The sequence below is a fragment of the Scyliorhinus canicula genome, chromosome 22, assembly GCF_902713615.1.
Source record: "Scyliorhinus canicula chromosome 22, sScyCan1.1, whole genome shotgun sequence".
NCBI lineage: Eukaryota > Metazoa > Chordata > Chondrichthyes > Carcharhiniformes > Scyliorhinidae > Scyliorhinus > Scyliorhinus canicula.
In genome coordinates, this window is record NC_052167.1 from 1019975 (window position 1) to 1038593 (window position 18619).

General features: G+C 45.7%; 1 protein-coding gene across 2 annotated transcripts in view; it reads left to right on the forward strand.

Moving 5' to 3' along the window:
• Positions 1-18619, forward strand: part of ndst2a (N-deacetylase/N-sulfotransferase (heparan glucosaminyl) 2a) — a 544670-nt gene that overhangs the window by 249310 nt on the left and 276741 nt on the right. For both annotated transcript variants that reach the window (XM_038782800.1, XM_038782799.1), the window contains exon 3: positions 11242-11290. The gene's annotated coding sequence lies outside the window, so the exon portion shown is untranslated. The remainder of the gene's footprint in view (positions 1-11241; positions 11291-18619) is intronic.

An 18619-nucleotide genomic window follows, 5' to 3' on the forward strand; every position in this document is an offset into this window, starting at 1 on the left:
TAGATATGACTCTGACCAGTGGAGAGTTTTCCCCCTGATTCCCGTTGACTCCGGTTTGGCAAGGACTCCTTGATGTCACACTCTGTTAAAGACTGCCTTGATGTCAAGGGCAGCTTGTCACGTTCCCACGTGAGCTTGGCTCTTTTGTCATTATTTGGGCCAGGACTATAATGAGGTCAGGAGCTGAGTGGTTCCAGCAGAACCCAAACTGAGCACCCGTGAGCAGTTTTGCTGTAAAAGTGCCACTCGACAGCAATGACACCTTCACTTTATTGATGATTAAGAGGAGGCTGATGGGCTGGTAATTGTCCGGGTTGGATTTGTCCTTCTGGTGCAAATATTTTACAATTTGGGGAACGGTCAGGAGGTGGGGGGGAGGGTTGTGCACTGGACATATTGATGATATCAGTGACCCACTTTCTTAGCCTTGTACAAATCTAATTACAGGACTTTAAAAATTAGGAGCAGAGCACTCCATTCAGCCCTTCAAGTCTGTTTCATCATTCAAATCGGTCATGGCTAGTTGATTTCACTAACCCCCACCCCCTTAATTTCCTGAGTACCCCAAAAATCTTATTGCCCTCTGCCTTGAATATTCTAAATAAGCAAGTGTCAGCCAGCAAACTGTTAGCTTTTGAGAATTTTTTGCTTTCTCTCTCGATCGACAGGCAAATGACCTGGCACATTGGTAGATTGTGAAGTGCTTTGTCTCATAATCCTCCTATAGCTTATTACGTAGAGAACCTTGCGTATGTCAAGGCTCTGTTGTTTACTTTGCATGGGTTCTCTTCTAGATTTCTATAGCTGCCTGCCTTTTTCTCATGGTAGCAGTTCTAGGACTCAAATCCAGGGATCCTCCCACAGTCCAAGGATGTGCAGTTTAGGTGGATTGGCCATGCTAAATTTCCCCTTTGTGTCCAGGGATGTACAAGTTGGGTGGGGTTATAGGGTGGGGGGAGGGTGGTTGACCCGGGCAGGGTGCTGTTTTGGAGAGTCGGTGAATACTCGATGGGTCGAATGGCCTCCTGCACTGTCGGTATTCTATGATATATAAGTATGTGCTTGTTTTCACCGATGCATGTGGAACAACTTAATCTTCAGTTTAGTGGTTGAAACCAAAATGAATCTTCACGTGGAATTAAACACTTCAAAAATTTGAAGCACGGTAGCACAGTGGTTAGCACAATTGCTTCACAGCTCCAGGGTCCCAGTTTCGATTCCCCGCTGGGTCACTGTCTGCGCGTTCTCCCCGTGTGTCCGTGGGTTTCCTCCGGGTGCTCCGGTTTCCTTCCACAGTCCAAAGATGTGCGGGTTAGGTGGATTGGCCATGTTTAATTGCACTTAGTGTCCAAAAAATGTTACGTGGGGGTTACGGGGATAGGGTAGATACGTGGGCTTGAGTTGGGTGGTCTTTGTAAGGGCCGGTGCAGACTCGATGGGCCGAATAGCCTCCTTCTGCGCTGTATGTTCTATGATTCTATGACAATAATATATTGGCAAACATCATAGCCAATGCATATACTATATAAAATGGGTCTTGTTGCACTTTGTATGAATGGGTTTGGACTGTCTAGAAATTGAGTGAAGCTGTAAATGACGGTGGGTATCTAGATTTGGTCAAGTAGCAGAGTTAGAAAGGATCCAACTCTCCACAGTCTTTACCGTGGCAAAATTTCCCAAGGTGCTCCTCATGGGCCTTCCATCACTGAGCCAGGCAGATTCGCGAAAGTCGGCCAGAAACAGTGACGGAATGGAGCAGAGAGGTAGAAAGGAGGATAGATTTGCAGACGGAATTCTGTGGTGTTAAGGCAATGGTGGGCAACCTGCAGCCCAGGGTCCACATGTGTCCAATTTGGGTGCAGCCGACTGAACATTTTATTGACCATTGAGGCGAAGTGGATTAAAAGGATATGGGGGAAGCGGATTCCGCTATTGAGATGGATGATCAGCCATGATCATAATGAATGGTGGAATGGGTTGAAGGACTGAATGGCCTCCTCCTGCTCCTATTTTTTTTCAATGTTGCCCATCTGCAAGGTTGCCGCATTCCGCTGCTTTCCCTCTGCGTATTCTTTTTTTCCTGCCGGTATGGCTGAATTGATCCGCTCGTAAAACAAAGGCTTGTGAAGTGGCGTGCATGCTGATTGCTCACAACATTGATTGTGTGAGAGCCGTGTGCTCCCTCTGTGTCCAAAGTGTAAATAATTATTTTGTTTTTACCATTTGAAGTTGATGATGGTTCTATCAATATCTAAATGATTAGGGCAGCACGGTGGCCTAGTGGTTAGCACAACCGCCTCACGGCGCTGAGGTCCCAGGTTCGATCCCGGCTCTGGGTCACTGTCTGTGTGGAGTTTGCACATTCTCCCCGTGTCTGCGTGGGTTTCGCCCCCACAACCCAAAAATGTGCAGAGTAGGTGGATTGGCCATGCTAAATTGCCCCTTAATTGGAAAAAAAAAAAATTGGTTAATCTAAATTTAAAAAAATATATATATCTAAATGATTGAACATTTTCTATAACTGGTTGTGTTATATTCGGCATGTTATTAAATTTGTTCAATCTTGTGCACAGTGTTGTGGTTAGTGAAGGAGCCTGAATTCAATCTGGTGGCCCACTGAGGTGAAGGAGGGCCACTTCAACAAAACATCAGGTAGAATAACACACAGGCACTTGCTGTACAGGGCTTCAGATGAAGAAACAGCACTGAAGTCATGTATCAGAGACCTGTTAATGGAATCGTAGAAACATACATGGAAAATAGAAGCAGGAGGAGGCCATTTGGCCCTTCGAACCTGCGCTACCATTCATTATGATCATGTCTGATCATCAAGTTCAATAACCTGTTCCCATCTCCCCCCCACCCCCCCACCCAGCGTAACCCATGATCTCTTCAGCCCCAAGAGCTATATCTAATTCCTTCTTGAAATCACACAACGTTTTGGCCTTAACAACTTTCTGTGGTAGCGAATTCTACAGATTCACCACTCTCTGGGTGAAGAAGTCAGTGTCTTCAGGCCAGGAAGGGACGAAAAAGGAAAACATACATGACTGTACTTGGGGTCTTACCTCAGGGGAGCCAGTCTTTCAGTTAAGCTGCCCCTTAAAATAATTAGCCGATGTCTGATTGCGCCTATGAAGCGGCTTGTGACTGGACAAATGAGTTCAAAGTTCATGTGAGGCCTACCTGAGGTGAAAAGCCTCTTCATGCATGAACAGGCTGTCCAACAGACATCACTAGAGCACACCGAACCTGCTGCTAAAGTAAACTGAGAAACTTATTGAGGCCCATCACTTTGGATTTACAGCAGTTTCAACTCCACCAAGTCACCTCGGTTACATGGATAGATTGGCGAGGGTGGAGCTCGTCACCGTAGCAAAGAGAAAGGTGGGAGATTTCATGGAGGTGTTCAAACTCATTGAGAGATCGGGACAGAGTAGTCGGAGAGAAACTGTTCCCCATTTGCGGGAGAGTTGAGAACCGGAAGACCACAATTTAAGGGGGTTGGTAAAAGAACCAGAGGCGGCCAGGAGAAAAACATTTTCACGCAACGAGTGTTCAGCATTTGGGATGCACTGCCCGTGAGTGTGGCGGAGGGAGATTGAATCCTGGTTTACGAAAAGGAATTGGTTAATTATCTTGAGGAGGAGAAAATAGCCTGGCTTCAGGGAAAGGCGGGAAGGTGGGACTAGCTGTGTTGCTCTTGAAAGGAGCTGGTGAGGGTACCATGAGCTAAATGAAATGTAATGAAAATCGCTTATTGTCACCAGTAGGCTTCAATGAAGTTACTGTGAAAAGCCCCTAGTCGCCACATTCCGGCGCTTGTTCTGGGAGGCTGTTACGGGAATCGAACCGTGCTGCTGGCCTGCCTTGGTCTGCTTTCAAAGCCAGCGATTTAGCCCAGTGTGCTAAACAGCCCCTTTATGACCTCTTGAGCTGCAGTCATTCTATGATTCTCTAATCGATGCTCTATTTTTAGCAACTTGAAATTTCAGTGTAACGGTTAGAATGATCTGATCCCTGGGTATTGTTGCTGCCCGTTGGACCCTTTCACACCATACTCAGTTTTCACTTTCAAACTCCTATTTTGCTATTGTGGTGATTTGTATTGTCTGCAGTGGAACAGTTCTGCAGTACTTGCCGATCCATCTTCGCCTGCCAAATTCTGTGTTTGCCTCAAAGTGTCGCCAACCAGCTGAGAGTGTCAAGACAAGGCCAGTTAAATGAAGGTTGCTACCATTCACTGTGTGTGAAACAGTTTGAGAGATGTAATTTGAGCATTATGTAAATGCTAGCCTTTATTGCTGTGCCTGCATCAGGTGTTCAACGTGCTGGAAAAGGGGTGACACATTTATTCCTATGTCGCTCATTAGCTTCATTGCGTTCAAATATGTTAACTGCATGAACTATTCCTTTCTCTCACTCTGTAGTTCATTTCACTCCTTACTGGAACTGTACTGTAAATCCTGCCATACAGTCTATACACAAGGATTGCTTTGTGGTGCACCGTTTTAAGGTCCATATTCTAATTTGCTCCAGGTTCCATCCACGCATTACATCACCCCCCCCCTCCCCCATATCTCTCGAAATATGAGTGGGTAGGGCGGCACAGTGGTTAGCACTGCTGCCTCACGGTGCTGAGGATCCGGGTTTGATCCCGATCCCAGATGGCTGTCCATGTGGAGTTTGCACATTCTCCCCATGTCTGCGTGGGGCTCACCCCCACAACCCAAGGATGTGCAGGCTAGGTGGAATGGCCACGCTAAATTGCCCCTTAATTGGGGCAAAACAAAAGAGGATTGACACTTTAAATTAATTTAAAATGGGTGTCCGGGCTTCCAATCCTCCAGGATTGGCCTGGATTCTGCAGGAATTGAAGACCAATCTTTAGGATACTGCATTCCTGGGAAAATGCCACAGGGAGATTTAAAAATATAGTTTATTGTTATCATTTCTCTTTTCCAGATGTAAAAATGGTAAAGTAATAACTATTGTTTGGCTGACGGCCAATCGTCATCCAATTGGGTAACGAGTCTTTTTGCTTTCCAATTGGGGTAGGGAGGCCGTACGTCACGAGGACGGGAGTGTTGGCCGAATCATGGCTGGAGAGCGGGGGCAGGTCATGTGATGTAACCTCCAGGAATATATTTACTCACCGCTTACACTGCCCGAGTGGGTGTTGTAGTGTTATTAATCTATTTAAAATTAAACCAAACAGACAATTTATAACTATAATTACAAGTAATGCAACTAGAAGTGTACAACAAACCTAATGTCCAAATGTCGAACTTCGGAAGGGCAAATGACCCGAGTTTGATCCCGGCTCCGGGTCACTGTCCTTGCAGAGTTTGCACATTCTCCCCGTGTCTGCGTGGGCTCTCCTCCCCCCCCCCCCCCCCCCCCCCCCCCCATCCAACAACCAAAGATGTGCAGGGTACGTGGGTCATCAATTGTGGGATTTGGAACACACTACCCGAAAAGGGCGGTAGAAATATGTCATGTGAGAGTGCCTTTAAGAAATGAATGTTTAGCAGTGATGTCAGAGTGTGGGTGGAGCTGGGCTATCTATCTGCTTTTACTTTCGCTTTGGGCTGTCCGTCTGCTACAGGATGTGTTTTAGTTTTGTTTTGAGAGCTGGATAGCTGCAGTCACGGCCAGAAGGTATATTAGTGTCTCTCTCTCTGCAATCTAAAGACTGTCTCCAGTTCCTTTGGTGATTTAACAATAATACCTGTTTCTGTCGAGAAGTTAAACCTGATGTCTTTCTGTAAAAAGGTTTTTTTTGACTTATGGATGTTGCAAGGAAAGATTAAGAGTTACTTATAGATTAATGTATTCTTTGGGGGATTAATTATTGTTGATAGTTGTTAAGATGTTTACTGTGGGTTTATAAAGTGGTAACTTGTTTCATAAAAGTACTGTCGATCTCTGCTGTATCACACCTGTAGAGTGGGCCGTGTGCTCCCCATACCACAATCTATTAAAAGTTGTGGGTCAGGTGAACTCCATGATACACTTTGGGGTTCTCTAAACCCTGGCCCATAACAAGTAGGTTCATCAGTCACCTGTTACTACAATTTAGTTAGCCAACCTCGCTATAACCATGGCAACTGGATTATCATAGTATCGGGGAATGGTTACAGTGCAGGAGGAGACCATTCAGCCTGCGATTGCCGTGCTGGCCCTCTCCAAGAGCAACTGCAAATTAAAGCGAGCTACATGATTTTTTTTTTGTCTGTACATATCCATTCTGTTGGCACCATTATTTGGGGGAGTACTTGGGAACATAATTCCTGTCCAGCGTTGCATATAGCTTCAGGGAGATTAATCAGAACAAAGGTTATAACCGGCCCCTTTTATTGAAAAGTGGATTCTGCTGATTTAAAAGCCGTTTGTAACAAGAAATTTGTTAGCGAGGAACAGCTGCACTGTTTCATAATTTCATTATGATATGTACATAGAACATAGAACAGTACAGCACAGAACAGGCCCTTCGGCCCTCGAAGTTGTGCTGAGCATTGTCCGAATCCAATAACCGCTTGAAAGTTCCTAAAGTGTCCGACTCCACTATCACAGCAGGCAGTCCATTCCACACCCTAACCACTCTCTGAGTAAAGAACCTACCTCAGACATCCCTCCTATATCTCCCACCCCGAACCTTATAGTTATGCCCCCTTGTAACAGCTACATCCACCCGAGGAAATAGTCTCTGATCTTCCACTCTATCTATCCCCCTCATCATCTTATACATCTCTATTAAGTCGCCTTTCATCCTCCTCCGCTCCAAAGAGAAAGGCCCTAGCTCCCTCAACCTTTCCTCATAATACCTATCCTGCAAACCAGGCAGCATCCTGGTAAATCTCCTTTGCACCCTTTCCAATGCTTCCACATCCTTCCTATAATGAGGTGACCAGAACTGCACACAATAGACCAGAACTGCACACATATTTGTGTAATTCTATAATAAAAGCCACAGGCTAATCATGGGACAGCTACGTGAAGGCTGCCGTAGCAACATCTGCTTTTACTGTCTGCACCGTAAGATTCTTGGCATTGAATCATACCATGATGCAATACAGAAAGAGACCATCTAGCCCAACTTTCCCTGAAGTCCTTAAAATTTTACCATCAAATGCTTATCCAGTTCCCCTTTGAAAGGTACTGATCAATCTACTTCCACTGCCCTTTCAGGTACCGCCTCCCAGATCACTGCTTGCTGTGTAAATATTTATCCTTATTTCGCTTCTGATTCCTCAGCCAATTATCTTGGATCTGGTCATTCACTGGAAACAGTTTCTCCTGGAGTGATCTGGACCAGACCACTATGTTGTTGCTGAGATCCAATTCAGGACCAATAACGTTCTGTGTAAAGTAGACAAAGTTTGAGACGCGAGACACTTGCTGAGTTGAATAAAGCCACAAGATTCCATGGGTTTTGAACAAACAAAAATCAACTTTGCTTCCCAAGATCAGAAAGATAAAACTATTTACAATATCTATCTTATATTCTAACATTCAAGGTTAATGTGAGGTACATGTGAATTAACAGGCACACTATGCTGTGCAAAAAGTGCCAAATGTGACCAAAACCGAATCCACGGATTTTTCAGCAACACACCCAGACTTCGGTAACATTGAGTCAAACAATCTCACGAGAACTCTTTTGTCTCCATCATGAGGGATTCCAGCCTTCACTTTCGAAGCTCTAACCTGGGAATTCATTCCAAAGTCTGCATAATGACAGCCAGCCTCACAGGATTTCCGTTTCCTCCCTTGAGAGTCCATTCCCTCTTCACTCAAGCTCTAACTCAGAATCACAACTTCTAGTTCTTCAGCTACACTGAGCAGAACACTACTGCTTCGAATAGACACCTGTTCCCCAACCACAGGCAGCAGCCCGTGATTAACACTTCTGCCTCACGGCGCCGAGGACCCGGGTTCGACCACTGTCCGTGTGGAGTTTACACAGTCTCCCCGTGTCTGCTTGGGTCTCACCCCCACAACCCAAAGACGTGCAGGATAGGTGGATTGGCCACGCCAAATTGCAAACTCCATGCCGACAGTGACCCGGGGCTGGGATCGAACCCGGGTCCTCAGCGTTCTGAGGCAGCAGTGCTAACCACTGTGCCACACTGCCGCACTACAATCTCCCCAGATTGCTAATTCGCATAGCACACGGGGACACAGAAAAAAATGGATTTCATCACATTCCTTATTTGCTGCTATTCATTTAAAAGAAAAAAAAAATTTTGAGTACCCAATTCGTTTTTTCCAATTGAGAGGCAATTTAGCGTGGCCAATCCACCTACCCTGCACATCTTTTGGGTTGTGGGGGCGAAACCCACGCAGACACGGGGAGAATGTGTAAACTCCACACGGACAGTGAACCAGAGCCGGGATCGAACCTGGGACCTCGGCGCCGTGAGGCAGCAGGGCTAACCCACTGCGCCACCGTGCTGCCCTTCATAATCTCCTTTTAATCCTTGCTTCTCTGAGGAAAAAGACGCTGATTTCTTTAGGTAATCAAAGCCTTTAATTGGTTCAACCATTCTAATAAATCTTCTCAAAGACCTTAATATTCTTCCTGAAGTATGATGTGCAGAATTGGTTGCAAAACACCACTTGGGGGGCCTAACCAGTGTTTTAGAAACGCTTACCATCACCTCCTTGTTTCTGTACCGTACCTTCCTTAGCTGTTTGATAATATTTTGCGCTTTTGTGCAATTTGCTCTTATCATGCTGGTAGCTCCTTAAACCTTTCGATTTGGCTGCTCTGCAGCATTATAGTAATGATATTAATTCTCTTGACATCTGAATTACCGTTCCAGCTCTGAAATACTTACATCGCATTGCCTCCCACTGCCCACTTCCATCCTTGTAGGGCACCTCCTGCCAACTGAGGGGCAGACTGAACTCCAGTTGATTACCCAAGTGAATGATTCCTGATTTCAGGCAAACAGTCCTTTTTCCGACCTTCAGTGGGTTTTATTTTTTTTTGCAACTGATAAGAGAAAGGATACATGGAAGGTTTTTTTTTTAGAAAAAGGCGAAGCACTTTGGGACATCTCGTAAATCTTTCTTCCAGATTGATCGCAGCGGTGCCCTGGCGATTAATGTAGACTCCAGGGCAACGCTGCAGAGTTGGAAACACAAGCTTCAGTGATGCTCAGCTCACTGTTCCTCCTGTCTGTGAAATTGCCCTAAATTCTGGTGGCTCTCATTAAACTGGAGACCCTGAGGTAAATTATATTAATCCGTAAATTAAGAATCAAACTCTTATTAAAATAGTTGATTTAATACCGAAATGCAGCCCCAGCCTTCAGTACTAGACAAAGACCAGCAGGATTTATTTGTGTTTTCCTGTTGACAAATTGGCGAACCAGCCTTTGTGTAATTCTAATTGTGTGTGAATTTGTGTCAATGGTTAGAAAGCAGGAGAGGAAAGCAAGATTTGCATTTAGATAAGTGCCCTTGATGGCCTTAGGGCATCCCAAAGTTCTTCACAGCCAAGGAAGTACTTTTGACATGTTGTCACCATTGTTACATAGCAAACGCAGCAGCCATTTTGTGCACAGCAAGATCCAACAGGCAGCCATGTGGTAATGGCCAGACAACTACTGCTTGTAGGGCAAACGATGGCATTAAGTACTTGACCTCTGTCATTGAGAAACTTAGTCTCGAAAGGTGACTGAAAGGCTGCTTCGTTTTGGGCCCTCTAGATTTGACTGATGTCCCTTTTAATATACCAGGCCGAATGGCCTCCTCCTATAGTTTAACCATTCTACAATTCTGTGCTTCATTCACGTGATGTGGGAGCCGTTGGCATGGCCACCAAGACAGCACAGTAGTTAGAACTGCTGCCTCACAGCGCCAGGGACCCGGGTTTAATTCCGGCCTTCGGTGACTGTGTGGAGTTTGCACGTTCTCCCCATGTCTGCGCGGGTTTCCTCCGGGTGCTCCGGTTTCCTCCCTCAATTCCACAGATGCGCAGGTTAGCTGGATTGACCATGATAAATTGGCCCTAGGTGAGAGTACGGGATTAGTGTGGGATTTGGGCCTGTGTAGGGTACTCTGTCAGACCCGATGGCTGAATGGCATCCTCCTGTACTGTAGGGGTTCTATGATTTATTGCCCACCCTAATTGCTCCTGAGAAGGTGGTGGTGGACTATCATTCCTGGGTGGCTCACTAACCCAGTGGACAGGTAACCCAGAGACCCTGGGTAATGTTCCTGGGACCTGGGTTCCCACCCTGGCAGGTGGTGCAATTTGAATTCATGGAATAATTATGAACTATGAAACCATTCCTGATTGCAATAAAAAAACCCTCTGGTTCACTTAAGCCCTTTAGGGAAGGAAATCTGCCGTCCTTACCCGGTCTGGCCTACATGTAATTTCAGATCCAGCAACGTGTTGTCCTCTGCAATGGCGCAGCAAGCCGCTCAATTGGAAAGGAATTGGGGGTTGGTCAAATAAATGCTGGCCCAGCCAGCGACGTCTCATGAATGAATATAAAACATCCAAACTTGCAAGGGGCCAACCGGTTCTTTATAAATGTTACAGAAATATTACTCGATTCGAATGACCTTATTTACTGCTGAAGGCAGCCCTGTTGGCTTTGATCAAATATTTTCAGGTGGGTGTCTCTGGTTAGGTCAGCATTTGTTGCCCATCCCTAAATGCCTTTGAACAGAGGGACAGTTGAAAGCCACCCCTTTGCTGTGGGTCTGGAGACACATATAGGCCCGACCAGATAATGATGGCCAATTTCCTTTGCTAAAGGAACTCGCTCCCTAACAGCACGGTGGGTGTACCTACACCACATGACTGCAGCTGCTCGAGCAGGTGACGCGCCACCACCTTCTCGAGGGACATTGTAGGTGGGCAATAAATGCTAACGTGACCAGCCACACCGATGTCCCGCAAAAATATATATTTTTAAAATTAGCGAACCAGTCCAAGTGGCTTCTCACGATAATTGATAGTTTTTGCGGTTGCCATTACCGAGGTTAGCTTTCAATTCCAAAGTGACACAAGTTACAGGAAGGGTCCCACGGAATTACTTTGACCTTCAATATTGGCTGAGGTATTTTCCCTCTGAGAACTGTGCCCCTTTGGCCCATGTAGGCCCCAGAATTATGACACTGGGCTGGTTGAACTCAAGTCCGTGGCTAACACAAAGGGATTACAAGAACGTCCAATCTCAATCCTGGTACTAAAGATTTGTTTTTCTTTCTCTTCAGAAAGTCAAGGTAAAGGAGGAGAAGATTTGTGCACACTGCGGAATTTACTGTAAGTCCTTCTTACATTTACAGCTGGGGGTAGGGGGAGGGAAAAACCTCAACTGTGGATTAAATCGCTACTTTTAGTAGAAACTGAGTTTAGTCAAACTTTCACAATCTAAGAATGTATCAATAGATCAAAAGTTCCAAATCATTTAATAAAAATGCCACCACAATTAAATGGGTTTATTTATCACCAGACTGTATACAATTTTGACTGTTGGATTTACGAGAGGAAGGAGAAATGGATTATTTTAGTCAGTCAGTCGAGTGTTGTCTAGAACCTTGCTGTGGTTAACACTCTCCCCCCCCAAAAGACGTATTGCAGAAGTCCAGAGAATGGCGTGGAAATCCAAAAGTTGCTGTCATTGCGCCTATGCTCCTCCATAGTCTGCACTGACTTCAATCTCCACTACAAATCATGGAGTTGATGGGAATTTCCATTTCATGCTGTCAGTCTTGGAGGAGAAATCCTGCAAAATGTTAACACCCTGTTGAATGAGGTTTTTAAATTGTGTGTTAACTTTGCGATTACTGCTAAACTCCCTCACTGGGCCTTGCGAGTTCATTTTATGTTTGTGGAATGTTGGATGGCTCCATGATAAAATTCCAACGATGACATCTTTTTATTTTCCTTTAAAGTCTGCCCATCTGCACCCTAGCTTCTCTCAATGCAGTCCTATCATCATTTCGCTATCTGAAAACTTGAAGTTAAGCAGAAGGATTTCAGGTGCTTTTAACTTCCTGGTTTACACTGAGAATACTTTGTGTTGATTGGTTGCCGGCTTCCTAGCGCCACTATTGTTGTGCGCTGGGACATTCCCTTGATTTAGCGCCAGGTATAAAACCGCTGCTGGAAAAGAAGGTGCGCCCGTCACCGAGACGGCTAGATTTGTTTTTTGGAGGCATCTTTTTTGGGTGGTCAGCGGCGAACTCCCTTTGCGCGGCTGCTGACCAGAAAGTCCAAGGCCAGTGAGCCCAATGGCTTTTTGATTGGCTGTGGGAAGGAGGGGGTATGGCAAGGTGGAACGAGTCGAGAGACCATTGGTGGGAGTGTTGGGGATGGCGAGGCAGCAGGAGACAGGAGGTCTTGTGATGACGCCTGCAAGGATATATCCAGCCAGAATTAGCAACTCAAAATCTTAGTGAGACGCTGGAAACTTATGTTGGGCAGATGGCAGTTGCAGACATGTTCTAGGTCGGCAGAGGTTACCCCACTCAGTGTTGCATTGTGACAGAATATTACGGAATAAAACCTTACCTTTAGCTCTAAGCATTCAAGGAAAATAAAGTTTGTTTTTTTTACTCATTCATAGAATGTGGGCATCATTGACATTTATTGCCCAAATCTAATTGCTCTTGAATGAATTACCTTGCTCAGCCATTTCAGAGGGCAGTTCAGAGTCAACCACACTGCTGTGGATCTGGAGTCACATGTAGGCCAGACCGAGTAAGGATGGCAGATTTCTTTCCATAAAGTACGCTGGTGAATCCGATGGGTTTTACGACAATCGACAACAGTTATCATTATCCCAGGTTTTTATTGAATTCCAATTTCACCATCCTAGCGCGGTGGGATTTCATCCCGGGTCTCCACAGCATTAACCTGTTTCTCTGGAATACGTAGGACCAGAGCCGTTTGGAAGTCCAAAGACACCACTACACAATAGGAGATCTCTGGTGGTCTTTCACACTTCGCTTGTGGATGACTCGCCTCTTCAGCTTCCTTTTGTTAAATTGTAAACTTGGAGACATGGAGTCTCGCAGTCCATTGATTCAGTGTTTGGAGTGAATTTCAACAATGTCAGATGTGAATTCTACAAAGGGGTGCTGATCAGATGCCCATTCCAGGCAGAGGCCCTCACTTCGGGTGATTCAATTGGAACTTTCCAGAAGCTTGAGATAGTCTGTACGTGACAGTTTTTTGTCACTAACTGAGCCAGCAATTATTGCCCGTCCCTAGTTACCCTTAGTGGCTTGCTGGGCCATGTCGGAGTCGACCACTTGCTGTTGTTCTGGAGTCACATGTAGGTGAGGACATTAGATGGTTATTTAACGACGATCGACAACGGTTTCATGGTCTTCGTTCGCCTTTTAATTCCAGATTTTCATTGAATTTCAATTTCGCCATCTGTCATAGTGGGATTTGAACCTGGGTCTCTGGATTACTAGTCCGGTGACAATACCACCATGCCATTGCCCCTCCAGCATCACAGTCCCCATGTTAGAACTGATGAATAGAACATGCCCTCACTCAGCATAACAAAAATACGGTGGAAAGTTTTCCTGTTTTGATACACTCTTGGTTGCACAAGCTGATTACAAAGTGTGATACTCCGGTATCCGAATAATGTGAAGGTAAATGATTGTAATACATAAAGACAGAATTAGAAAGTAGTTGCTTCTAATGAACAACATAATTAAGAAACCTCCAAATACTGACAGTGATGTTTTAAAGTGATCAACCTCTCAACAACAACAAAAGTTATTGCACAAGTTAATCTTTCACTGAGGGTGATTTTGCAGAGCACACTGCCAGTTACAGTGCAGAAGGAGGCCATTTGGTCCTTTGAGTCTGTGCTAGCTCTAGGTAGTAAACATCCTATTCGTTGTTTACTCTAGATGACGACCAGCTTCTACGATAGTAGCTGTGCTAGGCCATTGTGCGGCACCAGGCAACCCCAGACTGAATCATTTCAATGAGGGATAAACTGCTAGATATCACTCTCCATCCCATAATAAGGCTGGTCTCCATTGGCAACAGACACCCATGTCTTTTTCTCCATCTCTCCACAATGAACAAAACAAAAACTGCTTCTGAACCAGACATTAAAAGCTGTTCAATAGATAAGTCTCGGCCGTGGAAGGTTCTAGGTTCAAATGCCCTGCCCCCAGACCAATCATAGACTTGCAGTTAAATGGAAAGACAGACTTGCGTTTCTGGAGCGCCTTTCGCGACCTCAAAGGAGTCGCAGTGCGCCTTCTCGCAAATGAAGCACTTTTGAAGTGTAGTTGCCGTTGCACTGTTGGGAGCTGTTACAGCCATTTTATGCACAGCAAGATCCCACTGACGGCAGTGAAACTCCTGGCCAGATAAACTCTGAGTTGAGGAATAAACGTTGACCAGGCTACCTGGGGGGAACAGCCCTGCTCTTTGTTAAATAGCGATGGAGGGCGGGGTGTCCCGACCAGCCTATATTTTGGCGGGGTGAGCTGGTCCGCCAACGGGATCTACCGTTTCGCCGCTGTCAACGGGAGATTCTGGTGACAGCCCCCCTCGTCGTCAGGAAAGCCGTGTACCAGCGCGGGGCCAGAATTTCCCAGCGGTGTGGACAGCTGTATAAATCCCGCCCAGAATCTTTTACTTCTTCAAAAGATTTCATGGGCTGGGAAGCAATTTGAGGAGTCCCGAGATTGTGAAAGGTGCTATATAAATGCAAGTCTTACTATAGTCGAAACACTAGGAGACGTGGGAGTGGATTAACCTCAGGATCAACATTTTACGAAAGTGTCTTTTTCGTAAATTGTAATCGGCCAATTCAGCCTACGGGCCCCGTAATAAGCTTTTTGCACAGAAGAACGTTGTGGGAAAGGACACCTATGAACAAGGTGATTGGCTTGGATGAGCAAATGCCTAGAGCTGTGGAATGTAATCCCCAAATTACCCCTGAGGTTCCTGCAGTCTCGCGTATTAAACATTGGAATCTGACTTCTCCAGTTACCAGTAAACCAGCGGCACCTCGTCACGATTTTGTTTTTGTCTACGTAGTAACGTTTCCCGGAATGGAAACTGACACTGATGACGGGGTCAGATTCCTCATCACTGTGTCAGAGGTCTTGTTCTGTTCAAGGATTTCTATGATGTGAGCTGGCTGTGGCAATCGTATTTTTTAAAAATTTAGAATACCCCGTTAGTTTTTTCCAATTAGGGGCAATTTAGCGTGGCCAATCCACCTACCCTGCACATCTTTGGGTTGTGGGGGTGAAACCCACGCAAACACGGGGAGAATGTGCAAACTCCACACGGACAGTGACCCAGAGCCGGGATCAAACCTGGGACCCCAGCACCATGAGGCAGCAGGGCTAACCCACTGCGCCACCATGCTGTCCCTGGCAATCGGAGTTTAAACCTCACATTGTGTGCGGTTGAAATGTGAAAGTTCTGTTATTTCCCCCTTCCTGGGTCAGATTATGTTTCGACTGTGGGATGAGCGTGTTTGCTTGAATCTTTTGTCTCTTAAGACTGAGTCCAGCCCATAAACAACAACCTGCATTTATCTAGCACCAGTTAATGTAACTAAATAGAACATAGAACATAGAACAGTACAGCACAGAACAGGCCCTTCGGCCCTCGATGTTGTGCCGAGCAATGATCACCCTACTTAAACCCACGTAACCCGTATACCCGTAACCCAACAATCCCCCCATTAACCTTACACTACGGGCAATTTAGCATGGCCAATCCACCTAACCCGCACATCTTTGGACTGTGGGAGGAAACCGGAGCACCCGGAGGAAACCCACGCACACACGGGGAGGACGTGCAGACTCCACACAGACAGTGACCCAGCCGGGAATCGAACCTGGGACCCTGGAGCTGTGAAGCATTGATGCTAACCACCATGCTACCGTGAGGCCCGTGCTGAGATGTTTACAAAGAGCATTATAATGCGCGCAATTTGACACCAAGTCACATACAGTGATATTGTTGCAGGTGGCAAAAAGCTTGGTGATAGAGGTGGGTTTTAAATGTTCTATTCCTGATAACCAGCTGAAAAAGAAAGCAGAGCCAGTCTTGACTTATTCAGAGTGAAACACTACAGGTATATATCTCCTCACACTACCCAGACCCTTTGTCAGTAAGTATCACTTTATATGTACTCAAGAAGCCGCAGTGGTACAGGGGTTAGCACTGCTGGATCACAGTGCCAGGGACCGGAGTTTGATTCCAAACTTGGGTGACTGTGTGGATTTTGCACTTTTCTCCTCATGTCTGTGTGGATTTCCTCCGGGGGCTCCGGTTTTCTCCCACTGTCCAGGATGTGAGGTTAGATGGATTAGCCATGCAGGAATTGCCCTTTAGTGTACAAAGGTTAGATGGGCTAATAGGGATAGGGCGGGAGAGATGGCTTAGGTAGGCTGCTGATTCAGAGGGTCGGTGCAGGCTCGATGGGCCGAATGGCCTCCTTCTGCGCTGTAGGGATTCTGTGAAAAACAATCAATGCTCTCCTCCTGTATGTACTTAATCTTAGGAGTGTTGTAAAGGTGGAAATAAAGGCAGAGAGGTGCAGGAAAGGAATTCCAAAGCTGAGGGCCAATGCAGCAATTAAATCAGGGATGCCAAAGAAGCCAGAACTAGAGGAGTACAGATATCCCGGCGGGCTGTGTATCTGGAGTAGATTAAAGTTAGGGAGGGGTGAGGACATGGAGAGATTTGAAATCCACGATTGCAAATTTTAAATTTGAGCCAATGGTTGACCAGAGCCTTGGTGTGGGTAAGCCCATGATTTAGGTGAGTGTGTCATAGTTTCTTTGCCTTGGAAGTTGCAAGAGTGAAGGATGATTTGCTTTGCTCTGCCAAAGAAATGTTAGAGGAATTTTATATTATTTTATTTTAAAAATTTTCCAGTTGAGCAATTTCACATGGCCAATCCACCGACCATGCACATCTTTGGGGAATGGGGGTGAGACCCACGCAGACATGGGGAGAATGTGCAAACTCCACACGCACAGTGACCCAGGGCCGGGATCGAACCCGGGACCTCAGCGCTGTGAGGCAGCAGTGCTAACCACTGCGCCAGCATGCCGCAGCACATTTATCTTTTCAAAGTTGCTGGTGTCATCAGTAGCTGCTCCAAGCTGGCTGTATGTTAACAGAAAGAATCACCAAGGTGTGAACTTAAATGTGGATTGCATTACTGGGACAGGTAAATATTGTTGAAAACATCGCTATGCACCGTTTGTTTATACATAAACCGCATAGGAAATGCCCTCCCGGCGGTAAACAAAATCCCTTCCATCGTTTGTCTCTGGGATTTCACTGATAATGGGCATATAGAAGTTTATTCATAATGAAATTGAATGGTGAAACCCAATAGTGCAATTATGTATTTGTTACTCCAATCATGGATATGTCTGGAGAAACTATTGTGAAAGATGAGAAGTTATCATAGAATTTACAGTGCAGAAGGAGGCCATTCGGCCCATCGAGTCTGCACCGGCTCAAGAGCATCCTACCCAAGGTCAACACCTCCACCCTATCCCCATAACCCAGTAACCCCACCCAACACAAAGGGCAATTTTGGACACTAAGGGCAATTTATCATGGCCAATCCACCTAACCTGCACATCTTTGGACTGCGGGAGGAAACCGGAGCACCCGGAGGAAACTCACGCACACACGGGGAGGATGTGCAGACTCCGCACACAGTGACCCAAGCCGGAATCGAACCTGGGACTCTGGAGCTGTGAAGCAATTGTGCTAACCACTGCTACTATGCTGCCCAGTATCTAATTATCGGTGTCTAATTAAATTATTCCCATTGCTTATATAATCAAAGTGGTGTAAGACTGAAATGTAATGTTGAAGTATTTTGGGTGCCATGCACTATCGTCAAAGTTGTATTGATCTCAGTGTATTACATTGGCCTCTAGATGCTCCACCTTCAGCACCATTTTATATCCCTGTCTGCCTAATGGGATGCTGTTTAATATCTCACATCGCACCCCTACTTTCCCACGTTTATGTCACAACCACCACCTGTTGCAGCCGAATGTGCGTTGGGCGCTTCAGACCGCCACGCGCCCCATGCTCCTTGATGGCATCAGGCTGCACCAGTTCCATCCAGTGACTGGAGCACAAAATTCCAGGCTGACATTCACAAGGCAGCACTGAGGGAGTGCTGCACTGTCTAGTGCATCTTTCAAATGAACCATTAAAATAAGGCTGTACCTGTCCTAAGCTGAACAGAAGGTAAAAGAACCCATGCCACTATTTTGAACTGGAACAAGGGATTTATCCCTGTTGTCCTTGCCAGTATTAGCCAACATCGCTAAAGCAGACTGCTTGTTTTTTAAAATCTCATTGATGTTTGCGGGAATTTGTTGCGTGTAAATTGGCTGCCGTGTTTCTTGCACTTCCATTCTGCAGTTGTGGTGGGCCCTATATAAGCACAATTCTTTTCCCTTCTCTTCTCTTTCCATATTGGATTGATAAAGGGGAATTGAATCTTTCTTGCTGAACTTGCTATCTATGGTAGCAATTGTACCATTTTTACATTACTGTCTTCCTTCATTTATGAGTAGTTGTGTGGAACTTTTGAAAAGAAAATATTTGACT